This window comes from Saccopteryx bilineata, chromosome 6 (assembly GCF_036850765.1).
Source record: "Saccopteryx bilineata isolate mSacBil1 chromosome 6, mSacBil1_pri_phased_curated, whole genome shotgun sequence".
Taxonomy (NCBI): Eukaryota; Metazoa; Chordata; class Mammalia; order Chiroptera; family Emballonuridae; genus Saccopteryx; species Saccopteryx bilineata.
In genome coordinates this window covers 120,402,988-120,421,950 of record NC_089495.1, presented here as the reverse complement: position 1 = coordinate 120,421,950, position 18,963 = coordinate 120,402,988, and positions in this window count along the sequence as shown.

Genomic DNA, 18,963 nt, shown 5'->3' with positions numbered 1-18,963 from the left:
GAGCCACTCTAGCGCCTGGGGCAGAGGCCAAGGAGCCATCCCCAGCGCCTGGGCCATCTTTGCTCCAATGGAGCCCTGGCTGCGGGAGAAGAAGAGAGAGACAGAGAGGAAGGAGGGGTGTGTGTGGAGAAGCAAATGGGTGCTTCTCCTATGTGCCCTGGCTGGGAATCGAACCTGGGTTCCCCGCACGCCAGGCCGACGCTCTACCGCTGAGCCAACCAGCCAGGGCCTATAGTTTTCTTTTCTTATAACGTCTTGATCTGGATTTGGTACTATTGTATTGGAACATCGAGAAACAAACGTCTTGCCACACACACAATCAAGTAGCCAAATTAAGAAATCAAGGAGTCTTTAATTAACCTGCTGTGCTACCACACAGAGACCTAAGTCATTCAAATTAATGCGGTGGGGAACACAGTTTGAGGCTAGCTTTTTAAAGGGAAAATTACATACTGGCTGAGGAATGGGGAGGAAAGGAAGCATAGCAGTAAAACAAAGCAGTGGAACAAGCTTTCTTACAATGTTTATCTATAGGGTTAATTCAGGGAGAAACATTCTGAGAACACCTGCACCCTTGCAAAGCTAGTTCAAGGCCACAGTCTGGGGGACCGGCCTCAAGGCCAGGAATAGGGAGTCTTTTCAGAAAAAGTAGGTTCTGCTAAAAGTCTCTTTGTTTTAGAGATAGTAAGTTTTGACAAAAATTATTTCTGTTAAGAGCCTTTCTTTTCTACATTTCAGAATCAGGGTGATGCCTGCTCATACAATTAGTTAATGAGTTTTCCTTCTCTTTAATTTCTTGAGAGAGTTTGAAAAGGATTTGGCATTAAATTTTTATTCCTATTTTATTTTACTGGTGTTACTAAAAATTTTTTAAATTATTATTCTGTATTAGTTTCAGGTGTATAACACAGTGGTCAGAAAATCATGCACTTCACTAAGTCTTCCTCCTGATCTGTCCAGTACCCACCTAGCACCATGCAGTAATTACAATATTATTGACCGTATTTTTTGTGCTGTACTTTACATCCCCATGACTATTTTGTAATTACCACTTCACACTTAATCCTATCACGTTTTTCACTGAGTCCCTCAAATCTCCTTTCCTCTAGCAACTATCACTCTGTTCTCTGTAACTATAAGTCTGTTTTAATTTTATTTGTTCATTTATTTTGTTCTTTATACTTCACACATAAGTAAAATTATATGGTATTTGTTTCTTCTCTGATTGACTTATTTCACTTAGCATAATACCCTTGAGGTCCATCCATGCTGTCACAAATGGTAAGATTTCATTCTATTTTATGGTCGAATAATATTTTATTATATATATGCATCACAGCTTTTTTTTATCCACTCATATTGATAGGCACCTGGGTTGATTCCATAGCTTGGCTATTGCAAACAATGCTGCAATGGAAATAAGGGTGCATATATTCTTTTAAATTAGTGTTTTAGGTTTCTTTAGATACAGTATGTCCGTAAAGTCATGGTGCACTTTTGACCAGTCACAGGAAAGCAACAAAAGACGATAGAAATGTGAAATCTGCACCAAATAAAAGGAAAACCCTCCCAGTTTCTGTAGGATGATGTGGCAGCATGTGTGCATGCGCAGATGATGATGTAGCACCATGTATACAGCGGAGCAGCCCACGGCCATGCCAGTTGAGATGTGGACGGTACAGAGGAAAGTTCAGTGTGTTCTGTGGCTCACTAAGTTTGAATCCATGACCAAAGTGCAACGTGAATATCGGCGTGTTTATAACGAAGCGCCACCACATAGGAATAACATTATTCGGTGGGATAAGCAGTTGAAGGAAACCTGCAGTTTGGTGGAGAAACCCCTTTCTGATAGGCCATCAGTCAGTGACGAGTTTGTAGAGGCTATACGGGATAGCTACCTAAGGAGCCCTAAAAAATCTGTGTGTGAGCCCACATCAAACTGCACTGAATAGGTATGAAACTGGGAGAGTTTTTCTTTTATTTGGTGCAGATTTCACATTTCTATTGTCTTTTGTTGCTCTCCTGTGACCGGTCAAAAGTGCACCATGGCTTTATGGACACACTGTATATCCCCAGAAGTGAAATCACTGATTCATAAAAAAGTTCCATTTTTAAGTTTTTGAAAAACCTCTATACTATTCATAATGGCTGTAACAATCTTCATCCTTACCATCAGTACATGATGATTCCCTCCCTTTCCACTCCATTCTTATCAACACTTGTTGTTTGTTGATTTATTGATGATAGCCATTCTGACAGGTGTGAGGTGATTCCTTATTGTGGTTTTAGTTTGCATTTCTCTGATGATTAGTGACACTGAATATCTTTTAATATGTCAATTAGCTATCTGTATGTCCTTTTTGGAGAAGTACTCTGCCCATTTTTAATTGGATTATTTGTTTTTGTGTGTGTGTGCCTGTGTGTGCTCTGAATTGTATAAATTCTTTATATTTTAGAGATTAACCCCTTATTAGATATATCATCGTTGCATATACTTTCTCATTCAGTAGGCAGTCTTTTTGTTTTGGTAATGGTTTCTTTTGCTGTGCAACAACTTGTCAGTTTCATGTAGTCCTATTTGTTTATATTTTAAATTTTTCTTTGCCCAAAGAAATGTACCAGAAAAAAATATCGCTAAGAGAAATGTCAGAGATTTTAATGCCTATGTTTTCTTCTAGGGTTTTTATGGTTTTGAGGTTTAAATTTAAGTCTTTAATCCATTTTATTTTCTTATTTTTGAATATGGTATAGAAAGGTAGTCTAGTTACATTTTGCATGCTCTGTCCAATTTTCTCAACACTATTCATTAATAGACTGTCTTTATTCCAAGGTATATTCTGCCTCCTTTGTCAAATGTTAATTGCCTATACAAGCAAATGGGAGATGATATTTGCAAAATAAGTAAAGAAAGAAAAAATATCAGAACAGAAATAAGTAAAATAGAAAAATAGAAAAGACTAATAAAACTAAGAGATGATTCTTTGCAAGGATAAACAAAATTGATAAGCATCTGTCAAGGGTCATCAAGAAAAAAAAGAGAGAGACCACAAGTAAATAAAATCAGAAATGATAGATATGTGAATTCCAAACTGCCCTCTTGATGTTCGGCTTATCTGTCAGACCTCACCCTTACTGGACTATCGCCCCTGAGACAGAGGAATTCCAAAACGCTGACAAGCCGCCCCAAGGAGGGGCTCCAGACATACCAGGACTTTTGATTCAACACCCACATGCTCGAAGCCCCCCAAGGAGGAGCATTCCGGACATACCAGGACTTTTGCCTCAGTATCCCCTCAGACTCTCCCAAACACTATATAACTCGCCCCTCATCTGTAACCGGTGCTCTTCTCCCTGAGACGTGCCTGGCAGGGTTCCTTTCTTCCTTTCAATAAAGCCTGTTACTCTGGTCTTTTGGACTCCCATGGATTCCAACATTTGGTGCTGAAACCCGGACAGGGTACTAACTGCCTGGACGATCCCTCTTTGCCATCCAAACTTACAACCAGGGAAGCAATGGGCAGCGGCAGCTCGTCCCGGGCTTACTCCCTGATTCTGTTTGGATGTGTAATTGTAGGTTGATTGGCCGGCAGTCTAACCCTGTCCTGAACCCCTGTTGGACCAGAAAGGTAAGGAGTTTCCCCTTCCCCTTCCCTGGTTGGCCTCCAAATTTCTCTCTAAAAACACCCCTTCCTGGTCAGACAGTTTTGATTTCAGACCCCATATCTACAAGTGGTCTGCCTCTACTCCTTTATGGATTTCTATGAAAGTCTAGGCACACCTGGCCAGGCCACCCTCCTACATTCCGGGATCTCAGCCTAGGGGTGACGACCTCTTGTCTGAGACTCTCTTTCTACGGAGATTTCTCGGAACTGTGACTAAAGGCGGGGACACCCCCTCTCTCACCAGTCTCCTCTACTGTGGGCTCCTCTCAGTCCAAACCTTCCAGCCAGGCTCCCCTCGGAACATGGGCTCCTCCCAATCTCAGGCCTCAGAGACTACTCCTCTACTCCTTCGGGACTCCTCTACTCCTCTACTCCTTTGGGACTCACCCTACTCTCTGAGGTTCACAGTTTGGGAGGTTTCTACTCCAAGTGGCTAGTTTCTATGGACTTCTTTGAAAGTTTGGGTGCCTAGCCAGGTTGCTTTCTACTACCATTACAATATCCTAAGAGATCTTGACAATTTCTGCCACCGGACAAGGAGGGCATCAGAGATTCCTTACGTGCAGGCCTTTCTTCTCCCTTTTCTCCTGTCCTTAATTTCTGTGCCTTCTGTTCTACATGCAGGCTGTTTTTGGCCAGAAAAACCTCACCTAAAATCTCCGCTCCTAATCTTTCCTTCTCCACAAACACCCAACTCTCTCTCCCTCCTGCCTGACCCCCAAGGGCACCCCTCTCTCAGGACCCCTCTCTGGTCCCTCTGCAAATCTTTTCCACTCGAGTCTCTTCCCTCCAAGAGCCCTCTCCCTTCTCCACTGTGTTCTTCGTCCCCTCCCCCCTTCTTAGAAGCTGTGGGTCTGGCTGCGGTGACTGTCTCTTCTCTGACCCCTCCTCCTTCCTTACAAACTGCAGTCTGTCTGTCTCTTCTTCAACCCCTCCTCCCTCCTTACAAACTGTGACTGTGCCTCTTTCCTCCTTGCCCCCTCCCCTCTCCTCAGAGCTCTAAATCTTTTTTGACTCCTCTGACCACATGGCGCCACACCAGTACTTTACCCTCCTCCTCCTCCTCCTGCAGATTCTGACCCTCCTTCTTTTCCATCCAGCTGCTCACACTGTCCATCTGTCTGCTTTCTCTCTTCCTCCCCTCTATGCTGGCAACTCCCTGCCATCTCGAAAAACTTAAAAAAACAAAGTCGTGTATTGAACTGTGTGAGTGAATAATCCGTCTTGTCTCTTTGTGTCAGAAAATATCTCTATTATAATTTTAATTGAAACAAGTAAAGCACGCTCATTTAAATTTCTTAATTCATAATATGTGAAGTCTTGTTTAATGTATAAACTGTGTCTGTTTCTAAGGCCTTAAACCAATAATTACTCGCCTCTTAAACCAGGTTTACTCATCCCCATGGACTCTCCCTGCAATACCCCCATCCTTCCTGTTCAAAAACCTCAGGGGCTTATCACCATGAAGAAGCCTTACATCTAATCAATGAGGTGATAATTCCCCTCTATCCAGTAGTCCCTAATCTCTACAAGTTACTGTCACATATTCCCTCAAACACCACTCACTTCACAATCCTAAACCTCAAAAATGCCTTGTTTACCATTCCTCTACACCCTGACTTTTACTTTCTGTTTGCATTCACCTGCACTGATCTGGACAATTATGCAGCCCAGCAATCTACCTGGACTGTCTTACCCCATGGGTTCAAAAACAGGCCACACCTGTTTGGTCAGGCACTAGCTCAGGATTTAGCAGCATGCAATCTCAAAACTAGTACTCTCTTACAATATGTAGATGATCTACTTCTCTGCAGCCCCTCCCTGCCTGCCTCAAGGAGACACACCGCCACCCTTCTTAACTTCCTTGCTATGAAAGGATAACATGTCTTCTCTGCTAAGGCTCAACTTCATTCTCAGCCTGTAGTCTATCTAGGCATCGCCTTAACCCCCACCACCTGAGGTCTCACCCTAAATCAAACTCAGACCCTCTGCAGTCTCTAACCACCTACCATGGCAAATCAAATTCTTTCTTTCCTTAGTCTAATAGGCTTCTTTAGACACTGAATTCCCAATATTGCTTTCTTAGTCAAGCCCCTCAGTGAGATCTTCTGAGCATGGTTTTTAAGGTCTATAATGGCCAAGGAAGTAACAGAAAAGGCAAATAAGGCCCAAAAGAGGTCAGGAAATACCAGCTTTTGGCATATGCTCTTAAAGGCTCCAGCACCCTAAAAGGCTTCATAGGATTCCATCAGGGCCCTGCTCCAGAGTGGAAAGGTCATTGAACTGAAGCCTGCCAGGCTTCCCAGCCCCACTGGTTTACACGTTTGTGCTGTGGAAAGAAGGACATGAGAAGGTAAGCTGTCCCCTTGCTCCATGGAGGGAGAGTTCAGTCTCTTCTAGCCTTGCTCCAGCTACCTGTGACCTGACCTTGCCCAGCATGCTAGGAACTGCCACTGAAGGCCCAAGGACATCATTCACAAGCCTAAGATATTTCTTCCAAATAGCAGATAAACTAATCTCATTTCTTATAAACACAAGGGCCATCTACTATGCCTCGCTTGAATATTTGAGTTTTATTTATCCCTCAAAGATCTCTACTATGGGTATTGACAGTTTGATTGTGTTGCTTTATTTAATGTATAATATCTCCGTTATTCCTCTTGTCTCAATGCCCCATGCCTATTGTAGGCTGGGACCTGCTGCTAATCCCAGCTAGAAGCAGTGGTCACTAGGACTTAAACTCTAACTACCAAGTGTAGAAATGTAACCACCCTTTCCCTAAGTACTTGCAGGATTTACAGGTCACTCAGCAAACTGTTCAAAGACTATCCAAGAGACACTTTCAGCATTACATCACCCAAGGACTGACTTTCACATGGACATGTCCACACACACCGTGATCCTGACACTCCCACTGCTGCTAACGGGGGCTCTTTCCTTCACCCTGACCATCTGGAGCTCAGAAACAGAGAAACAAAACTGGCCCCTTGTCCTTCTATTCTCTATTCACCTCTCAACCTGCCTCACCCAATCAAAGGCTTTCTACTTGTGTGGGACCAACACCTATAGTTGTGTCTCCTTACTAATTGGACAGAAACCTGTACCCTAATCTATCTCATCCCAAATATCAACCTAATCCCACCCCATGAGCCTCTTTCAATTCCTAGTACACTACCTGTCAAGCTAAGGACCAAACAAGCTATACAGGTAATTTCTCTTCTCATTGCTTTAGGAATCTCTACAAAAGTAGGTCTAGGGGCAGGGGGACTGGCCAGTTCCCTGTCTTATTCCTACTCTCTCTCTCTCTCTCTTTCTCTCTCTGAAGGCTAGTGATTTTGTAAACATGGAATCAGTGGTTTCACACAAACTGGGTGTCTTGACTATTACCTTTCATTAGTCCACTCACTCTCCTATTTATTTTTCTAACTTTTAAACCCTGCCTCTTACATTTGTTCACTATTTATTACAGAACCACATGCAGACCTTTGCCAATCAGAAGGTTGGAAAAATCTACCTAACCCTACACACCAACCCTGAAACCTGCCCTCACAAAACAGAAAAATCTGAGAGAAGACAAGATGGCGATGGAGTAGGCAAACGTACCAACTCCCATCTCCTAGAACCAAAGTGGATTACGAACTAATTTTAAGAACTATCATCTGGAAAAACCAACTTTGGACTAAACTAAGAGGACTCTTCAACCAAGGAACATTGAAGAAGCCACACCAAGACTGGTAGGAAAAGCGAAAATGCGGAGAGGGCTGCCCAGCTCCCTAGATCAAACAGCAGCCAGGAGAGACTCGCATGGCCAGAAGTGAGTTTAGCAGAGAGGGGAGAGTCCTGAATCCCAGGTACAAAGCCCCAGCCTGTGCCCCAAAGCCTAGAAGAGGTGTATGGACAGTAGTTAGCTGGATACAAGACAGGATACTGTTTGTGAGAAAGAGACTGACTTCTCAGACCCAGGATTATTCTTCTTCTTTTTTTTTTGTATTTTTCTGAAGCTGGAAATGGGGAGAGACAGTCAGACAGACTCCTGCATGCGCCTGACCGGGATCCACCCAGCACGCCCACCAGGGGGCGATGCTCTGCCCACCAGGGGGCGATGCTCTGCCCCTCCAGGGCATCACTCTGTTGCGACCAGAGCCACTCTAGCGCCTGGGGCAGAGGCCAAGGAGCCATCCCCGGTGCCCGGGCCATCTTTGCTCCAATGGAGCCTCGCTGTGGGAGGGGAAGAGAGAGACAGAGAGGAAGGAGAGGGGGAGGGGTGGAGAAGCAGATGGGCGCTTCTCCTGTGTGCCCTGGCCAGGAATCGAACCCGGGACTTCTGCACGCCAGGCCGACGCTCTACCACTGAGCCAACCGGCCAGGGCCCAGGATTCTTCTTAAAGGGACCGTGCAAAAAACATCTCTCACAACCACCCACCCGGGGCTCCAGGGAATGGAGTAGCAGGAAAAGAGTGTAATCTAGGAGGCACAGGGAGAAACAGTTTGGGAGACAGCCACCCTAACCCCTGAGACGAGTCATTCCCCAAATCTGAAGTGAATATTTCCCCTGGAAACAGCAATACCAGCAAAGGGAAGCAGGACACCAGCCAAACAAGCTCTCCCGCGGCACTCAGAGCAGACTCGCACAGAAGGAGGGAGCTTTTGGGGCTACAGTAGTGAATGTTAGGGTTTGAGCTGCAGCGCCCCCAACCACATGGCTGAGGGCTCACCGCAGGGCAGGCAACAGCATCGGGATGTGGAAGCGTGGTTCTGTCAGCAAGGGCGGAAGCCATGTGGCCAACACTGACGCCCAGGTGTGAGCTCAGTCTTGCCCAACTGGGGAGGAGGGGGCGTGCAAAAGCAGTCAAGCCCAACTGCAGGCCGCCTGTAATCCAGCCTGCAGGAGAAGGGCGGGAACCCCAGAAGGGGTGGAGACCAGCCCTTGAACAAGGGCACAAGAGCACAGCCTTGCCCCGCCCATGGAACCGAGGCTTGTGGCCTGACTTGGGAACCGGCTACTCCCGTGGGGGTAAAGCCAAAAGCCCAGAACAGGCAGAGTTCCGCTACTGAGCTGAGCATGGGCACACAGTCCCGCCTAGCCTGTAGAGCCAAGGCTTGCAGCTGGCCCACAAGTGAGCTCCTCCCGCAAGGTCGAGGTGGAAGCCCGGAAACAGGCAGAGACCCGCAGCTGAGCAAAGGTGCTCTCCACTGCCCTCAGGGCCGAGCATAACGCCACCCACGGGGTCAGGACAAAGGCCAAGGCCACCAAGGCTTGTACACCCAAGCACGTGATCACAGCCACCCCATGAAGGAAAGGTGGAAACCACAGCAACAACCCCAGTGGGAGGCCACTGGCAACGCCCATACCCAAACGCCCTAGGCAGCAACAGAAGAGGGGGTGGCAGGCCTGCAAACAGACCATACCTAGGAAACAGAGGCCAAACCCAGTGGACTCCGGTGGCCAAGACTTTCTTTTACACAGAAAAAGTGAGAAGGCAGAGAAATGCAACACAAATGAGTCAAGAGAAATCCCCAGAAAAGGACCTGAATGAATCAGATATAAACAAATTACCAGATGCAGAGTTTAAAATAATGATTGTTAGGATGCTCAAAGATATTAGAACAACAATAGATGGTCATTACGAACACCTAAATAAAGAGATAGCAGATATAAAAAAGGACATTGAAATAATAAAAAAGAATCAGTCAGAAATGACAAATACAATATCAGAAATGAAGAACACAATGGAAGGAATTAAAAGCAGAATAGATGAAGCTGAGAATCGAATCAGCGAGTTAGAGGACACGATAAATAAAGGCACGGAAGCAGAGCAGAAAAAAGAAAAGAGACTCAAAAAGTCTGAGGAAACTCTAAGAGAGCTCTGTGACAACATGAAGAGAAATAACATCCGCATCATAGGGGTTCCTGAAGAAGAAGAGAAAGAACAAGGGATAGAGACTTTGTTCAAGGATATCATAACTGAAAACTTCCCTCAATTAAGGCAGGAAAACATCTCACATGTTCAGGAAGCACAGAGAACTCCATTAAAGAGAAACCCAAAGAAATCAACACCAAAACACATCATAATTAAAATACCAAAGCTAAGTGATAAAGAGAAAATATTAAAAGCTGCAGGAGAAAAAAGACTATCACCTAGAAAGGAGTCCCCATAAGGATGACATCTGACTTCTCAACAGAAATACTTGAGGCCAGAAGAGAATGGCAAGAAATATTCAAAGTAATGCAGAACAAGAGCCTACAACCAAGACTACTTTCTCCAGCAAGGCTATCATTTAAAATTGAAGGAGCAATAAAAGCTTTCCAGACAAAAAAAAACTCAAGGAATTCACTCCAACCAAACCAAGGCTGCAAGAAATGCTAAGGGGCCTGTTGTAAACAGATCAAAGGAGAAAAAGAATACAGCAAAAGAGGAATACAATTTTAAAGAATAAAATGGCAATAAACAATTACATATCAATAATAACCTTAAATGTAAATGGATTAAATGATCCAATCAAAAGACATAGGGTAGCTGCATGGATAAGGAAACAGGACCCATACATATGCTGTCTACAAGAGACACACCTTAAAAAAAAAGATGCACATAGACTGAAGATAAATGGATGGAAAAAATATTTCACACAAATGGAAATGGAAAAAAAGCTGGAGTAGCAATACTTATATCAGACAAAATGGACTTTAAAACAAAGACTATAGTACAGCAGTTCTCAACCTGTGGCTTTAGGCAACCCCTGTGTTTTGGTCGTTTGACCCTCGCAGGGGTCATGACCCACAGGTTGAGAACCGCTGCTATAGTAAGATATAAAGAAGGTCACTACGTAGTGATAAAGGGAGCAATCCAACAGGAAGATTATAATATCTACGCACCTAATATAGGAGCACCTAAATATATAAAGCAGACTTTGATAGATTTAAAGGGCAAGATCAACAGCAATACTATAATAGTAGGGGATTTCAATACCCCACTAACATCACTAAATAGAACCTCAAGAAGGAAAATTAACAAAGAAATAGCAGACTTAAAGGACATACTAGATCAACTCGATTTAATAGATATCTTCAGAACCTTTCATCCTAAAGCAGCAGAATATACATTCTTTTCAAGTGCTCATGGTATATTCTCTAGAATAGACCACATGTTAGGGCACAAAAGCGGTCTCAACAAATTTAAGAAGATTGAAATCATATCGAGCACTTTCTCTGATCACAATGGCATAAAACTAGAAATCAAACACAACAGAAAAACTGAAAAATACTCAAACACATGGAAACTAAATAGCATGTTATTAAATAACGAATGGATAAACAATGAGATCAAAGAAGAAATTTTAAAATTCCTAGAAATGAATGATTATAAATTTATAGGACACAGCAAAAGCAGTCTTGAAAAGGAAGTTCATAGCATTACAGGTATACCTCAAGAAGCTAGAAAAAGCTCAAATAAACAACTTGACTCTACATCTAAAAGAACTAGAAAAAGAACAGCAAGTAAAGCCCAGAGCTAGTAGAAGGAAGGAAATAATAAAGATCAGAGCAGAAATAAATGACAGAGGCTAAAGAAACAATACAGAGGATCAATGAAACCAGGAGCTGGTTCTTTGAAAAGGTAAACAAGGTCAATAAACCTTTAACCAAACTCACCAAGAAAAAAAGAGAGAGGACTCTAATAAATAAAATTAGAAACGAGAGTGGAGAAATAACAACTGATACAACAGAAATACAAAATATTGTAAGAAAATACTATAAAGAACTGTACGCCAAAAAACTAGACAACCTAGATGAAATGGACAAATTCAGTGAAACATATAATCTTCCAAAAATTAATCTGGAAGAATCAGAAAACCTAAATAGACCAATTACAACAAATGAGATTGAAATAGTTATCAAAAAGATCCCAAAAAAGAAAAGTCCTGGGCCTGATGGCTTCACAACTGAATTCTACCAAATATTCAAAGAAGAACTAATTCCTATCCTTCTCAAGCTATTTCAAAAAATTCAAGAGTAAGGAAGACTTCCAAGCTCCTTTTATGAGGCGAGCATAATTCTGATTCCAAAACTAGGCAAAGACAACACAAAGAAAGAAAATTATAGACCAATATCCCTGATGAATTTAGATGCTAAAATCCTCAACAAAATATTAGCAAACCGGATCCAGCAATATATGAAAAAAAAATCAATACCCCACGATCAAGTGGGATTTATTCTTGGGAGGCAAGGCTGGTACAATATTCTCAAATCAATCAATGTGATTCATCACATAAACAAAAGGCAGGAGAAAATCTACATGATAATTTCAATAGATGCAGAAAAAGCATTTGATAAAATCCAGCACCCATTCATGATCAAAACTCTCAGCAAAGTGGGTATACAGGGAACATACCTCAACATGATAAAGGCCATCTATGACAAACCCATGGCCAACATCGTACTCAATGGGCAAAAATTAAAAGCAATCCCCTTAAGGTCAGGAACAATGCAGGGGTGCCCCCTTTCACCACTCTTATTCAACATAGTCCTGGAAGTCCTAGCCACAGCAATCAGACAAAAAAAAAAAAAAAAAGAAATAAAAGGCATCCAAATGGGAAAAGAAGAAGTAAACTATCATTATTTGCAGATGATATGATATTGTATATAGAAAACCCTAAAGTCACAGTTAAAAAACTACTAGACCTTATAAATGAATTCAGCAAGGTGGCAGGATATAAAATTAATACTCAGAAATCAGAGGCATTTTTATACACTAACAATGAACTGTCAGAAAGAGAAATTAAAGAATCAGTCCCCTTTACCATTGCAACCAAAAAATAAAGTATCTAGGAATAAATTTAACCAGGGAGATTAAAGACTTGTACTCGGAAAATTATAAAACACTGATACAAACAAGTGGAAGCATATACTGTGCTCATGGTTAGGAAGAATAAACATCATTAAAATGTCTATATTACCCAAAGCAATTTAAAAATTTAATGCAATACTGATTAAAATACCAATGACTTGGCCCTGGCCGGTTAGCTCAGTGGTAGAGCGTCAGCCTGGCGTGCGGGAGTCCCGGGTTCGATTCCCGGCCAGGGTACACAGGAGAAGCACCCATCTGCTTCTCCACCCCTCCCCCTCTCCTTCCTCTCTGTCTCTCTCTTCCCTTCCCGCAGCCAAGGCTACATTGGAGCAAAGTTTGCCTGGGCGCTGAGGATGCCTCTGTGGCTTCTGCCTCAGGTGCTAGGATGGGTCTGATTGCGGCAGAGCGATGCCCCAGATGGGCAGAGCATTGCCCCCAGTGGGCATGCCGGGTGGATCCCAGTCGGGCGCATGCAGGAGTCTGTCTGACTGCCTCCCCGTTTCCAACTTCGGAAAAATACAAAAAAAAAAAAAAAATAGCAATGACTTACTTTAAAGATATAGAACACATATTCCAAAAATTTATATGGAACCGAAAGAGAACATGAATAGCCTCAGCAATCTTGAAAAGGAAGAATAAAGTGGGAGGTATCACACTTCCGGATATCAAGTTATACTATAAGGCCATTGTACTCAAAACAGCCTGGTACTGGCATAGGAACAAGCATATAGATCAATGGAACAGAAGTGAGAATTCAGAAATAAACCCACACCTTTATGGACAACTGATATTTGACAAAGGAGGTAAGAGTGTACATTGGAGTAAAGAGAGCCTCTTCAACAAATGGTGTTGGGAAAATTGGAAAGCTACCTGCAAAAAAATGAAACTAGACTACCAACTTACACCATTCACAAAAATAAACTCAAAATGGATAAAAGACTTAAATGTAAGCCATGAAACCATAAGCATCTTAGAAGAAAACATAGGCAGTAAGCTCTCTGACATTTCTCGCAGCAATATATTTGCCGATTTGTCTCCACAGGCAAGTGAAATAAAAGACAGGATAAACAAAAAATATGGGACTATATCAAACTAAAAAGCTTCTGCACAGCTAAAGACAATAAGAACAGAATAAAAAGACAAACTACACAATGGGAGACTATATTTGACAATGCGTCTGATAAGGGGTTAATAACCAAAATTTATAAAGAACTTGTAAAACTTAATACCAGGAATACAAACAATTCAGTCCAAAAATGGGCAAAATAAATGAATAGACACTTCTCCAAAGAGGACATACAGATGGCCAATAGGCATATGAAAAAATGCTCAACATCACTAATCTTTAGAGAAACGTAAATCAAAACCACAATGAGATATCACCTCACACCAGTCAGAATGGCGCTCATCAACAAAACAACACAGAATAAGTGCTGGCGAGGATGTGGAGAAAAGGGAACCCTCCTGCACTGTTGGTGGGAATGCAGACTGGTGCAGCCACTGTGGAAAACAGTATGGAGATTCCTCAAAAAATTAAAAATCGAACTGCCTTTTGACCCAACTATCCCACTGTTAGGAATATTTAAGAAGAATATTAACCCCAAGAACACCATAGCACTGTATGAAAAGAAGAAATGCAACCCCATGTTTATGGCAGCATTGTTCACAATAGCAAAGATCTGGAAACAGCCCAAGTGTCCGTCAAAGGCAAGTGGATTAAAAAGCTTTGGTACATATATACTATGGAATACTACTCAGCCATAAGAAATGATGACATCGGATCATTTACAACAACATGGATGAACCTTGATAACATTATACTGAGCAAAATAAGTAAATCAGAAAAAACTAAGAACTATATGATTCCATACATAGGTGGGACATAAAAATGAGACTCAGAGACATGGACAAGAATGTGGGGGTTACAGGGTAGGGAGGAGAAGGAGGGGGATGGGGGAGGGGAGGGACACAAAGAAAACCAGTTAGAAGGTGACGAAAGACAATTGGACTTTGGGTGATGGGAATGCAGCATAAGCAAATGGCAAAATAATCTAGAGCTGTTTTCTCTGAACATATGTACCCTGATTTATCAATGTCACCCCCTTAAAATTAATTTAAAAAAACAGAAAAATCTGAAACCCTAGATCAGCAAGCCTTCTAAATCCTATCTTTCAACCCCTACAGGTCCCCTAACCCTAAAGCTCTCCCGTATCCCTGAAGAACTAGGAGAATAAATAGCATTCACCTCATAACACTTCTCAATCTTTTTATCCTTCACATAGTAAGGGGACAAGATCGCTGGGTCTTTTTGGCTGAAGAAGAGCCTACAAATGGACATGAAACATTTCTTTTAGCTCAAGCTAACTGCTCTCTCCAGGGCTGCCAGGAAAGAATATCTCTAACTTTACCATAGAAGAACTTTCACCCCCCCCCCACTATACAACCCTCCTTATCTCTGCATTCCTGATCTCCAAATACTTGCCCCCTTCTTTATCAACTTCCTACAGGCCTGGATGAGAGAAATCTCTAGGATTACCTACAATCAAATGCTCCTACACTCCTATTCCCCAATACCCCAAGGAGAACTTCACGAGGGAAATATCAAATAGGTAGGGATGACAGCAGGAAGAAGCCGCCCCTCAGCCCAAGAAGTTCCCTCCTGAATGTTCTCCAAATCCCCTTCCGTTTAAACCACACATATTCAGTCCTTCTAAAAACTTACACCAACAGGTTCCCTATCTATAAAAATCTCCACATGTCCTCCTATCTGAGAGGAACCAGACCAGCACATCTCATGAGGCTCATCCAGGAGACCATGCATCACCATGTTATTCTGTCCACTCAACACTCACAGCAAGCAATTCACAATTATTACCTCGCAAAATTTTTTTACTTCCTCACTCAGGTTTTCGAGGACATCGCCTCGTTCAGACCTCACAGCTCAGAAATTGACGACCTCCTTAAATGGAAGAGGGACTTGGCTTGGCAAGGTTCCCTTCTTGAGTTCTCTCCAGAAGAAGCAATAATTTTCCAATTTTTTCTTCTCTTTCTCCTCGTCACCCCTCACTGTATATTATAAAATTAGTAACTGCCTTTCTTTTATATGTAACCACAGAGTCGAGAAATGATAGATACATGAATTCCAAACTGCCCTCTTAATGTTCCGCTTATCTGTCAGACCTCACCCTTACTGGACTGTCGCCCCTGAGACAAAGGAATTCCAAAAAGCTGACAAGCTGCCCCAAGGAGGGGCTCCGGACATACTAGGAATTTTGCCTCAGTATCCCCTCAGGCTCTCCCAAACACTATATAACTCGCCCTAGTCTGTAACCGGCGCTCTTCTCCCCCAGAGAAGTGCCAGCAGGGTTCCTTTCTTCCTTTCAATAAAGCCTGTTACTCTGGTCTTTCGGACTCCTATGGATTTCAACAAAAAATGAATGGGAGATTACAACTGACACCACAAAATACAAAGGATCATTAAAGAATACTATGAACAATTATATACCAACAAATTTGACAATCTAGGAGAAATGGATACATTTCTAGAAACACTCTAAGACTAAACCAAGAAGAAACAGAAAACCTGAGCAAACCAATTAATTATTAGCAATGAAATTAAAATAGTAATCAAAAAACTCCCCACAAACAAAATCCCAGACCAGATGGCTTCATAGGTAAATTCTACCAAAGATTCAAAGAAGAATGAATAACTATCCTTCTCAAATTATTCCAAAAAATTGAAGAGGAAGGTTATGCTTCCAAACTCATCTTATGAGGCCAACATTCTACTGATGGCGAAACCAGACAAAGACACTACAAAAAAAAAATTATAGACCAATATCCCTGATTAATACAGATGGAAAAGTTGTCAACAAAATACTATCAGACCCTGGCCGGTTGGCTCAGCGGCAGAGCGTCGGCCTAGCGTGCGGAGGACCCGGGTTCGATTCCCGACCAGGGCACATAGGAGAAGCGCCCATTTGCTTCTCCACCCCTCCGCCGCTGCGCCTTCCTCTCTGTCTCTCTCTTCCCCTCCCGCAGCCAAGGCTCCATTGGAGCAAGGGATGGCCCGGGCGCTGGGGATGGCTCTGTGGCCTCTGCCCCAGGCGCTAGAGTGGCTCTGGTCGCAATATGGCGACACCCAGGAGGGTCGCAACATGGCGACGCCCAGGATGGGCAGAGCATCACCCCCTGGTGGGCAGAGCGTCGCCCCCTGGTGGGCGTGCCGGGTGGATCCCGGTCGGGCGCATGCAGGGGTCTGTCTGACTGTCTCTCCCTGTTTCCAGCTTCAGAAAAATGAAAAAAAAAAAATAAATAAAACAAAATACTATCAAACCGAGTTCAATAATATATTAAAATGACTATGCACCATCACCAGGGACGCAAGTGTGGTTCAAAATCTACAAAACAAGTAATGTGATTCATCACATCAACAAAACCAATGAAAATAATTGCATGATTATCTCAATAGATGTCGAAAATCATTGCAGAAAATTCAACATTCATTTATGATAAAACTCTCAACAAAGAGGATATTAAAGGAAGTTACCTTGATTAAGTTTATATATGACAAGCCCCCAGTTAACATCAAACTCAGTGCTAAAAAGCTGAAAGTTTTTCCTCTAAGATTGGGAACAAGACAAGGATGCCCACTTTCACCGTGTTATTCAACATATTACTGTAAATCCTAGCCACAGCAATCATATAAGAAATGAAATAAAAGTCATTCAAATTAGAAGAAAAACTATTTGCAGATGACATAATACTACATATAGAAAATTCTGAAGAATACACCAAAAATGCATTGAATTAGTAAATGAATTCAGTAAAGTAGCAGGATGAAAAATTAATATACAGAAATTTGTCACATTCCTATACCCTAATAATAAAAAATCAGAAGTTAAGAAACAATCACATTTACAATTTTATCATAGAATAAAATACCTAAAAATAAATTTAACCAAGGAGGTGAAAGACCTGTACTCTGAAAACGATAAGAGATTGAAAAAAGAAATTAAAGAAATCTTAAATAAATTGGATATATCATGCTTATGGTTTGAAAGAAAAAATAACATTAAAATGACCATAATTATCTAAAGCAATCTACAGATTCAATGAAATTCCTACCAAAATATTCTATCCAGGACTAGAATAAATAATCTTAAATTTTATATTGAACCACAAAATACCACAAATAATCAAACCAACCTTGAGAAAGAACAAAGTTGGAGATATCACACTCCCTGATTTCAAACTATACTGCAAAGCTATGATAATTAAAACACTCTGGTACTCACACAAAAACAGATACATAGATCAGTGAAACAGAATAGAGCCCAGATATAAACCATCGCTTACATGGTCAATTAACCTAAAACAAAGGAGGCAGGCTACACCAGCAACACGGTGAAAGGAGAACATCTGAGGTCAGGCTGAATCAGTGACCAGGTAGAAAAACAGGTCAACTACAAGAAATGCAAGAAGGTGAGCTCTCCCAAAGGTGGTGGATGATGGATATGCTTGCTGGAGGAGGGGCTTGCAGCGGAGCCGCCTCAAGATGACTAATTATAAAGATGGCAGATGGGTTATGACAAAGCCAGTGCAAACCAAGATGACACCTTGTGTGTTCAGGTTTTTTGTTTGTTTTTTAGATGGGGACAAGGAGGAAGCCCAGTAGGTTCAAAGAAAGGTATGCCTTTGTCATTTGCCCGAGCCCGTTCCTCCTTTGGGCCTCACTCAACCCAAACCTGGACTAGGCACCCCGCCTTCTTTCCAGTCATAGCTCACTGCCTGCACCCAACTTCTGCTGTGTGGGGTCACTTCGATTACCCCGCCCGTGGGATCTGCGCCTCCCCAGCACCAGCTGTGCACTCCCACTCCTTTCCACCTCACACTCCTCCCCAATGCTTTGGCATTGCTTCCTAAACCATCCTGAAGTTACTTAATCCATACTTTATTCCTTTCTCAGCTCTGCGGGGACAGTCCCCACACAGTTCTGCTCCTCCCCCAAGACTGCGGCAGGTGCAGGTGCAGCGCCCGCAGACCCCATACAGTGAGTACCTGTAAGGGAAGTGCCTCCTTCGTTCCCACTCAAATATCATCGGGTCCAAGACAGCACTCTGTAAAGAAGGTCCTGGAAGACTACCCTCTCCAAATCGTGGGCTGGATTCCTGACTAGGCCCTGTGTCACCGAGCCGGTCCGAGAGGAGTGGGGTTAAATCTGGCCACGCTAGGGCCTGCGGGGGTAGGAACCCCTACCCCACTTTGAGCCCCGAGGAGATCGAAAATGCGGGTGGGGCGAGAGGCGACCCCTTAGGCTGCTGTCCCCTCCGGGCCTGAAGGATGCACAGCCACATCCCTGCGGGGAGCAGAGACGCGAGAGACACGAACAAAGCGAGGCCGGGTGGGGACGGGCGGTGGCGACTCACGGAGACCGCAGCCTCCAGCTCAGACCCATG